At 38.3% G+C, this 9,420-nt stretch overlaps 1 long non-coding RNA gene across 1 annotated transcript; it reads right to left on the bottom strand.

The window, feature by feature from the left end:
- Nucleotides 1-5,542: 5,542 nt before the first annotated feature.
- Nucleotides 5,543-8,511, bottom strand: LOC145556014 (uncharacterized). The gene is made up of 5 exons (XR_014091674.1): nt 8,303-8,511; nt 7,587-7,724; nt 7,334-7,480; nt 6,689-6,765; nt 5,543-5,824 (listed from the first exon to the last, which is right to left on the bottom strand). It is a non-coding gene; the product is annotated as an uncharacterized LOC145556014 (long non-coding RNA).
- Nucleotides 8,512-9,420: the final 909 nt, after the last annotated feature.

The following is a 9,420-nucleotide window of genomic DNA, read 5'->3' as shown; positions in this document are numbered from 1 at the left end:
AAACAAGAAGAGGAAAATCGTCACCTCTACGACTCTCTATAAACCGTAGATAGTGACAGGGGTCTGGTCGTTCAGCTGCCTACAGCCATGACGTAACGGCAAGAGAAGATCGACATATCCAAGGCTGGCCCAGCAAAAAGATCCTATCTCATTGATCCTGAGCAAAGAAGGAAGGTAGCAAACGAGCGCACGCGAACTCCTATCAGGAGAAAGAGTCATGGAAATGAGAATCAAAATGAAGATCCGCACTCGCTGCTCAGGTGATGTCTCATCCATGTAAAAACCATGGGCCAGAACAAAAGCCAACTCTGATCGCCCGCTCCTAGGTACACCTCGAGACACCGGATGAGTCCTAATGTGCTGAACGATCGGACCTAACAAATCGGCTACCTCGGCCGCCCCCCAAGAAAGATCAGACATCTGCTGTACGACCTGGTCGGTGAAGCGTAGACCACTAATCATGCTAAAATCCAGAGGGGTCACTGTCATCTCCCCGCAATCAAAGTGAAAAGTGTTGTTAGTATCCCAAAAATACTCCAACAACGTGCGAACGACTGTCGCGCCACAACCCCGGGGGCTGCGAAACCCTACGATCGCCGAATAAAATCTACTAAACTAGCATTCCCACAAGCGTTCGTAACAGGATCCCTCGTGATAATCCCATGAAGTCGAGGAATCAAATCTCTAGCTCCGGAACCGTGATGGCGAAGCGTGCCATCGACTATGCCGACAAGTGGACGGTGAGAAACGTGGTTCTCACGGCAAAAAACCAACTCATCCGACGACCACGGAGGTGGAACCCACCTGCCCCTACTCGAAGAAGGACGAGGCTCCGTCTTTCGGGCATCGTCGTCCATGCCCTCAAACTGTGGGAGTGTCCTCCCGAAAAGCCTGACGCCGGCCACGAGTGAAAAGATCGCGATCCCGTTGTCTAGGCATGCTATTACAAAAATAAAAATTTAAATGCTTAGCATCATTTCCTAAGTTATTAAGTTATTTATTCCAAACAGCTTAACGGTTATTTCAAGTTGCATTTTCTATTATACACTAAATTTTTACCTCAAGGCTAAAAATTAGCAAAATAATGGAATTATTTCTAGTATTTAGTTTCTCCATGACGAACTAATACTATGTTCTCCTAATTGCATGATACTATGTTCTCCATGACAATGTATTACATACGCAAAACAAAACATGTTTCAAAATTGCACAAAAACAATAGATCGACACATCATGGCATAATTTACAAGATCTACAACCAATATACAAGTGCAAAGGAACGGCAAAAATAACAAGAACATCATTTCACAAAAGTAGTACCAAAAAAAAAAGAGGGATTTGCTCAATTCTTCACCAAATCACGCAATTTTTGTCTCAAATTGCTCACAAACACACATACATACATATACAAGCTAATTCATGGCAAAAATTTCAACATAAAACCTCAAAATCAAAAATCCCCAAATTGATTTTTCAAGGGTTTTTACATGAAATTACTCACTTGAAGCAAAATTCAAGACAAAAATCAAAGGAAACTTACGTGGATCCTTGTGGAGAATCGAAAATGAAGAAAATAGCAAAAAATTAGAGCAAAATTGATGAGGATTTGAGCTCAAAAGCTCGAAAAAGCGTGAAGACAACAGTAACAGCCGCCGCGACACGGTTAGCCAAATCCGTGACACGGTGTTCAAGGCCCGTGTCACGATGAATCTGGACGTGGCGGAGCTCCGGAACAGGAGCAGTGAAAACATGACACGGTGAAAACGGACGTTCTCCGGTGCCGAGCTGACGTGGCACGGTAGTTCTTGGACTCAAAAATAAAAAATTTAAGGAGAAAAGAAGAACGGGAGATGAAAATGGTGAAAGAGCAGCATGAAATGGCAAATGGAAGCTCAAATTTAAAGAGAAGAGCATCCCGTTATGCATCCCCGTTTCCCGTGCCAGGGTGTCCGTTACCGGGTAACAGTAAACTTCTGACATGGCGCACGTGTAATTTAGCTGGTCAAAAACGCTAAAATCGAGCATTTGACCAGTTTTGTAACCACAAAAATCCCGCGTCACGGGATCTTATTCCGCGTGACAGGACTAACTGTCGTGTCACGGGAGTTTTTCTTCGTGACACGGTGGTTTCGCGCGTGACCTGCATGCTCCTTGAAGCTGTCAGCGAATATTCCTGGCATTTTGACCAAAATGGCACGATTTTCCGCATAAATTGGACAGTTAGTTTCTCAGTAAAATTACGTGGAAAATTCTAACTGACATTTAAAGGGTATCAAAATTACTATTTTACCCCTAGCTAGCGTCAAAGTCAATTTGTCGACATTTTAAACACCTAATATGGCCGGATAGTCGACTTGAAGGTGTGAATCATCTGCGGCCCACGTTCGGGGATAATCGAACCATCATACACTTGCAAATTTCAGCGATTACATCAGTTGTCGGTTTTCCTTAAGCATGGAAAACGTTATCGGTGGATTTTTCTTCAAGTATAGAAAACCGCCAAATCGACTTTCCTCAATCATGGAAAGCGTTATCGGTGGATTTTTCTTCAAGTATAGAAAACCGCCAAGTCGGCTTTCCTCAAGCATGGAAGGCACTATCGGTGGAATTCTTCAAGCATAGAATGACACCAAATTCATTAGTCGGCTTTCCTCAGGCATGGAAAGTATCATCCGGTAGGTTTCTTTAGGCTTAGAAAGCTACCAAATTCATCAGTCGGCTTTCCTCAAGCATGGAAAGCGTTTCAACGAATGTCATCCGGTGGATTCCTTCAAGCATAGGAAGCTGCCAAACTCATTTGTCACCGATACACTGGTGCCAGATACGTATTCTATCCTTTTACTCTTTTATCTGTAGAATTAACATTTTTCTGTAGGTATCGGCGTATACATGGTGATTTAGGATCGCATAACGTCTTAAATCATTCTCCGTCCCTATCGGCTACTTTGACTATCGTTTTCGAAAGTAACATTTCTACAAACTCAGTCAAAGTGGGGGCTTCTTTAGACACCTAAATATGTCTCCCCAAAACCAAACCCGATGATGAACAACCTTTCACCGTCACTATTGGTCGGGTTCAGTATTTAATCCCGAGAGTGCTTTAAAAATCATATTTAATTAAATTCAATTTTTGAATAATCCATGGATCAGTCATGATGTTTAGTCAAAGCATAGTTTTTTTAATTTCAGCCCAAGCCTTTTTTTTATTTTATTGTTTTATTATTTATTTTGGCCCAAACCTTTTATTTATTTTATTTACTTATTTTCTTTTTTTTAGCCCAAATAATAATAAATCAGAAATGGCCCGAAATTATCAATTGGCACTTAAAATGCCGAACGAAATTAGGGTTAAAAATGAATTTAGACGGAAAAACGGACTAAAGAATCCGTGTCACGATATTAGTCCACCGTGTCACGGGAAATTGTCCCGTCTGACGGTGGGATTCCCCGTGACACGGGGCACCTGCTGTGACACGGGGGTTTCTATGTCCTTTTCGCGTAAACCCTTGACGCGTTTTGTTTCCCGTTCACTAAATATTTCCCGCGTCACACAATAATCCACCGTGTCACGGGAATTTTCCCCGTCTAACGGTGGGGATTCCCCTGTCACGGTACACTTTGTCGTGTCGCTGTGTAATTTTTTAGGGTTTTTATCTTTTTAGGGTTCCGTGTGTTCCCTCAGCACATTTTTCTATAAATACCCCTCATTTCTGATGTACGGGGCAGGAATTAATTCTCTATTTTTTTCTCTCTTCTATGCTCTAGCCTAAACACTAGTCTACCCTTCTTCTTTCAAAAATCCTTCTTCAAGCACTCCAAGGAGTCCATACTTTACTCGTGGTTTTGTCCTTAAGCCAAGGCGTGAAAGGTAGAACTGTTTGAGGGTTTGGCCCCAAATCAACTCTATTTAATTTAATTTAATTTAATTATTGTTTTATTATTATTTCCTTGAAGTTACTAACTCGTTTATCATTTTATAGTTGCAAGCAAACAGAATCAAAGTAAGAATTATGTTCCTTTTATTTCTATTATTTTTCTAACGATTTCATATTGTTGGAATTATTGTTAAATTGCTTCCAATATTAATGTTTATTCTATTATCTATTATGTCACCATATTGCATGTTTAAAGGGAATATGTAATTGAAAATCACGCCTAATAAGATAATTTGGACAACCGGTTTAGGTTCCTTTTTAATCTTGTTATGTAATTCAAGTGATCACAAATATTTTAGAATTATATGTTGCATTAATATTCAACCAATTTATCATAATAATAGTTTAGAGCAAATTGAATCTCTGTTTGTATGCCTTTGAGATCGCAAGAATCACTTTTCACTATAAGAATCGAGTAGAGGCCAATACGGGCGAATGTGACTCCATCACTCACTTCATACCATCATCCCCGATCCTCCTTTCGTGGTTCCGAACCATATGGAGTTAGTAATCTCATGGATTATGAATGGGGTGTAACCTTCACGGGTCAATCGTTGATGCCTATCGTTGCCCCTTTATCGTGGTTGCCTTTTATGATCCGTGAACGGTTTACAAGTTCCTTAAAAACTTGTTGGCAGCCCCCTACTTTCCTTGTCCCTAATCGTATACGTCAATTCCCACTTCCTAAGAGTGCCAAGCATATTCACACATTCTTTAACGTAGGCGCACTTCGAACGACGCCTACAGCGCCCGATCGGGCGAAGGGCCGCCCGATCGGGCCTTTCTTTTTCTTCAAGTTTCTCCTAGGCAACCGCGCCTGATCGATCTAATGCTCACCCGATCGGGCGCGCCTTTGCTGATGCCTTCTTCTGCGCAACCGCGCAATCGGGCCCGGTCTCTTTCTCGAGGCTTGGACTTCGATTGGGCTTGATCCTTCGGCCCAATTTGGATTTCCTCTTCGAGTCTTGAATACTTGGCCCAAATGCCCCGGTATCACACACCGAGCCCTTAATCACCGGCTCTAACCGGTCCTGGGCTTCAAAGATGGTCGTGTCCTCTTAATGTTCGTAGTTGCTCCATGAAAAACCCGAAAAACGCTCCAAATGTGCAATTTCCTACAAAACTCAAGCAAAACTACAAAAACACTAGAAAACACCAATTAGTAATAAAAGTGGCTCTAAAGAGCCAAAGACACTACTAATTATGACCAAGGGACGGGTATAAAACGCTATATAAATTAGACACATCACTTACACAGGGGGGGATAGGTCAGAGGATGAATGGTCTGGTAGAACAAAGAGAGATAATCGAACGAAGAGTTTAGAGAGAGAAAACGAAAAGGGATTTCTGAGGAGAGAGAAAATTTAGGGGTTTTTTATACATAGACGTTGGGGAACACCCACTAGTGGAAAAATAGCTATCCGTAACGGGCAAAAATAGCCTATCCGTAACGGGCAACGGGCTTTACGTATGCTGCCGTTACGGATAGGCTATGTTATTCGTAACGGGCGATGCTCGTTACGAATAACGGGTTATTTGTAACGGACAATTTGACTGCCCGTTACGAATACAATTGAAGCCAAATTAAAAAAAAAAAATAAAAAAATAAAAAATAAAAAAGCAGCAGGTACCTGCTAGTCTGCCTGCTAACCTGACATTCTGCTATATATGATGCCAAATTTTAATTATTATCAAAATTCAATAATAATAAATGTAAAATTTAATTAATTATAAAATCAAAGATACAACTTTTACAAATGTCCAAATTGACTTTACAAACAACTCCCTAACATGAGTCAAAAGCTACTACATAAATAATATTCCTGGTTCTTGAACACTTGCTTCAAATTTCTGATCTCATGTTGAGGCTGATGAACTGGAGCAAAATGCTAGAAAACCAAACAAGAATAAGGAAAAGAACAGAAGCTAGAGAACAAAAATTAACAACAAATAAATGTCCAAGTAGGCAAAAATGGTACATAATAAAAGCATAAAAACAGGTAAATTCTGATTTGCTAGTGGGAACAACAGGGCAAGGAGAGAATCATAAGCGTCTTCGGGCATCATAGCAATGTATGTGGCCAACTCAAAACAACGAAACAGAAAACCAACATATGAGCTAAGTTATTAGTGTTATTACTTCTAGCATTTTGCTTATTAGCGACAGTCTAGACTAAATTTTTTTAACAAACAGAAATAACATCTGACAAGGAACTGCAAAGTAGAAATACAGGATCATGAATAAACCAGTAATGAGGAGCCACAAAAATAAATTACTTCAGAAAATTCTCAAAGATTTATTATAAAAAAAAACGCTCAAAGAAATATGTCAGAATTATTTTGATAAAAAGTTTGCAAATTGTGTGGCCTCCCCATGACATGAGTCTAATCTTAAAAATTTGCATAAATGATCTAATATCTTAAGTTATAATTGTAGTGTCTCCAATAATATCCTGATGATCTTGTCACAACTCATAATAATCTTGCAATTGCAACGTACAATTGGTGGCTTGGTAAATGATTTGACCTTAGAAATCCAATATCTTCTAGATATATAGTCTTAATATGCCTTGGTTTTTTGATAAAGCGTGACATATATGACATTTTGAAACACTAACACAGAAACCTCCATGTGACTCCTAAATATCACAACAGATTTCAAAAAAAAAGAAAAAAAAAAAAGGAATGTAAACACATTATACATCACACAATTAACAATGGAAGACAAGGAATGTAGAGGCATTGTAACTTACCTTAAGTATTCACAACCATCATATCCATTAACAACATAGAGTACGCCATTTAATTGGGCTGCAGCTGGGCCAAGCCTCTGAAAGTTCACAAGAAGAGAATCACTCTATTGGGCTATGACATAAATTAACAGACGTAATATTTTCTCATATAGGCCTCCATTCGCTTAATTCGCTCTCCATTCCCAAGCCAAGTCATGTAATAAAATTATGCAAAGTATCAAACACTGTCAGATGCAAAACAATCCATCCAATGATTTTTTACACTTAATAGCCTAGCAACAGGTTCTTTACATGTTGATCATGCCTCCAACATTATAAATTTGTATTTGTATTCAATTCTATATTTCTATTATATCCTTATAAAGATCTCAACAGTCATATCCAACAACAGCAATGTAACATCTTGAATATCTAATCCCGCAATCAAATCTCATACACTGCCAAAATGGCCACAAAATCCAACTTATAAAGCAAAGAGTCGGTCTAATATTTTTTAAGAAAAAAGATCATATATAGCTATGCCCTCACATATGAGCATTGCAGACACTACATAATGATGATTCACAAATCACAACCACAGTTACACCATTTCACATTTAGCAAATTGCATTAAAATAATAAAAAAGAAGATAGGATAGCAGAAACCTGAATCACACGACACAACCTTTGCACTTATATCCCAATAAAAATTTCAACACCCACACAAAAAGTTAATGAAAATGCTATTATTAGACCTTGATCTTGTTATCTCCACCAGCCTGTGCATTAGCAAGTAATTTGGCCTTAAAACTCCTGCAAACAAAGTTAGCATAAATTTAGGGTTTACAAATTCAATTATAAATAATCGAATTCAATTTGAAAAAAATAATATACGAATTTCAATTGATTTGGGGAAAACCTTGTTATTGGTCTTTTAGTTTGCCTTTAACATCTTGAATTGTAACAAGATTACCAATATCATTTAAAGATGTTATGTTTCTGCCCTGTCCTTCTACTGCGTTCTTTTGCTTGCTTTCGCCATTATTATTACCTTCAACTACAAAATTATTTCTAGAATATTAAATTTAGTGAAATAATAAAGAATTTTATCAAAAGAAAAATATAAATTAATGAAACCCAAAAAAATAAGAGACAATTAAATTTTAGGGAAAAATTAATAGAACCCAGAAAATCTATTTGACATTAAACGAGTTGCAGATCCCAAACATTCAAATCAACAACAGACAATTGACAATCGATAAATTAAAATCCACGAACCTAGAAAAATTAAAAGATGAAGAATACCCAGAAATTATTTCAAATACAAAACGATTTGAAGATGACGAAATTACAAATACAATATACAAAAGGCGGTGATGGAAACCTTTCAACACGAATAAGAAAAACATAGATCTATATGATTTCAAGAAATCTGACAATGAAATGTTGTCAAAATTCAGTAATTGCGGTGCTGCATGTTTTGAGAAAGGAACTATTTCTATGGAGGGATATTGAATTAAAATCGAAAATCTGAAAACCCTTGGGTTCGGAAAACATGAAATTGTAAATTTGAGAAAAATAAAAACACGAAATAATGAAATTATTTAAAGAGAAAAGAAGAAAAAAAACACGAACCTTCAAGGAGAATCATTTCGCGAGGGGGGAAATGACGAGAAGTAGGTTTGTATCAGCTCCTTGCGCCACTGCCACCGTTGCTAAGACCGACCGCCCGACGTGCCGTGAACATGAACAGAGGAAGAAGAGAAAAAAGATGAGGAAGGAGGAGAGAGAGAGATTGAGAAAGAAGATAAGAGAAAGGATGAGAGAAAGGATGAGAGAGAGAAAGAGAGAAAGGATGAGAGAGAGAGAGAGAGAGAGAGAGGAGAGCGTTGAGGAAAAAAAGCGGCGAAAGAGATTCACGAGTATTAAACCCTAGCGCTTGACTTCGGCGTAACGGACTTAATATTTACCAGATACAAATATTAATTATTCGTAACGGGCATTTATTTGTCCGTTACGAATATTAACTATTCGTATCGGGAAATTATTTGTCCGTTACAAATGACTTTTTTCCGTAACGGTCATATATTTTGCCCGTTACAATTACTCTTTTCGTAACGAAATTTATCATGTCCGTTACGAATAGGGTGTTACAAATGACAATTTTTCCACTAGTGACCTACAAGGAACCACCAACCACAAAACAAGTTGAAAATTTGAATTTTTGGAAGCCGCCCACGATTGGCTTCAAATCTCTTAGAGGAAATTGGATTTCGAGTCCCATGGATGCTACCAGGAACACATATGGACGGTTCCAAAAACATTTGCTAGCCAAAGTTTTGGGGGTAGACAACCAACTAAATTTACACAAAATTCAAAAGTGTTATTCTTTTATCACATCTCAAGGTTATAGGGTAACACGTTGTAGGTTATTGATTGTGTACTCTGTCAGCGGTGTCGAGGCTATGCGTCGCCACTAGATGTTATTCACATGCAAGATAGCGTTGTTATATTATATGTTAGTGGAAAGGGCATGTTAACGGTATAGCAACATAGTAGCTGTTTCTACATCATTGACATTAGTAATCTTATGAGCCATGACTTACGTATAGTACACGTACATGTTTGCAATTGTTACGTGTCACATGCCCCTACTACATAAGTATACATGTTGCGTGCAGTGTCACGGTTATAGTATATATATATGTAGTGCATTCACCTATACACATACGTGTATATGTTGTATACGTTAA

Source organism: Chenopodium album, chromosome 8 (assembly GCF_948465745.1).
Source record: "Chenopodium album chromosome 8, dcCheAlbu1.1, whole genome shotgun sequence".
NCBI lineage: Eukaryota > Viridiplantae > Streptophyta > Magnoliopsida > Caryophyllales > Amaranthaceae > Chenopodium > Chenopodium album.
This window is presented reverse-complemented; position numbering and strand designations above follow the sequence as displayed.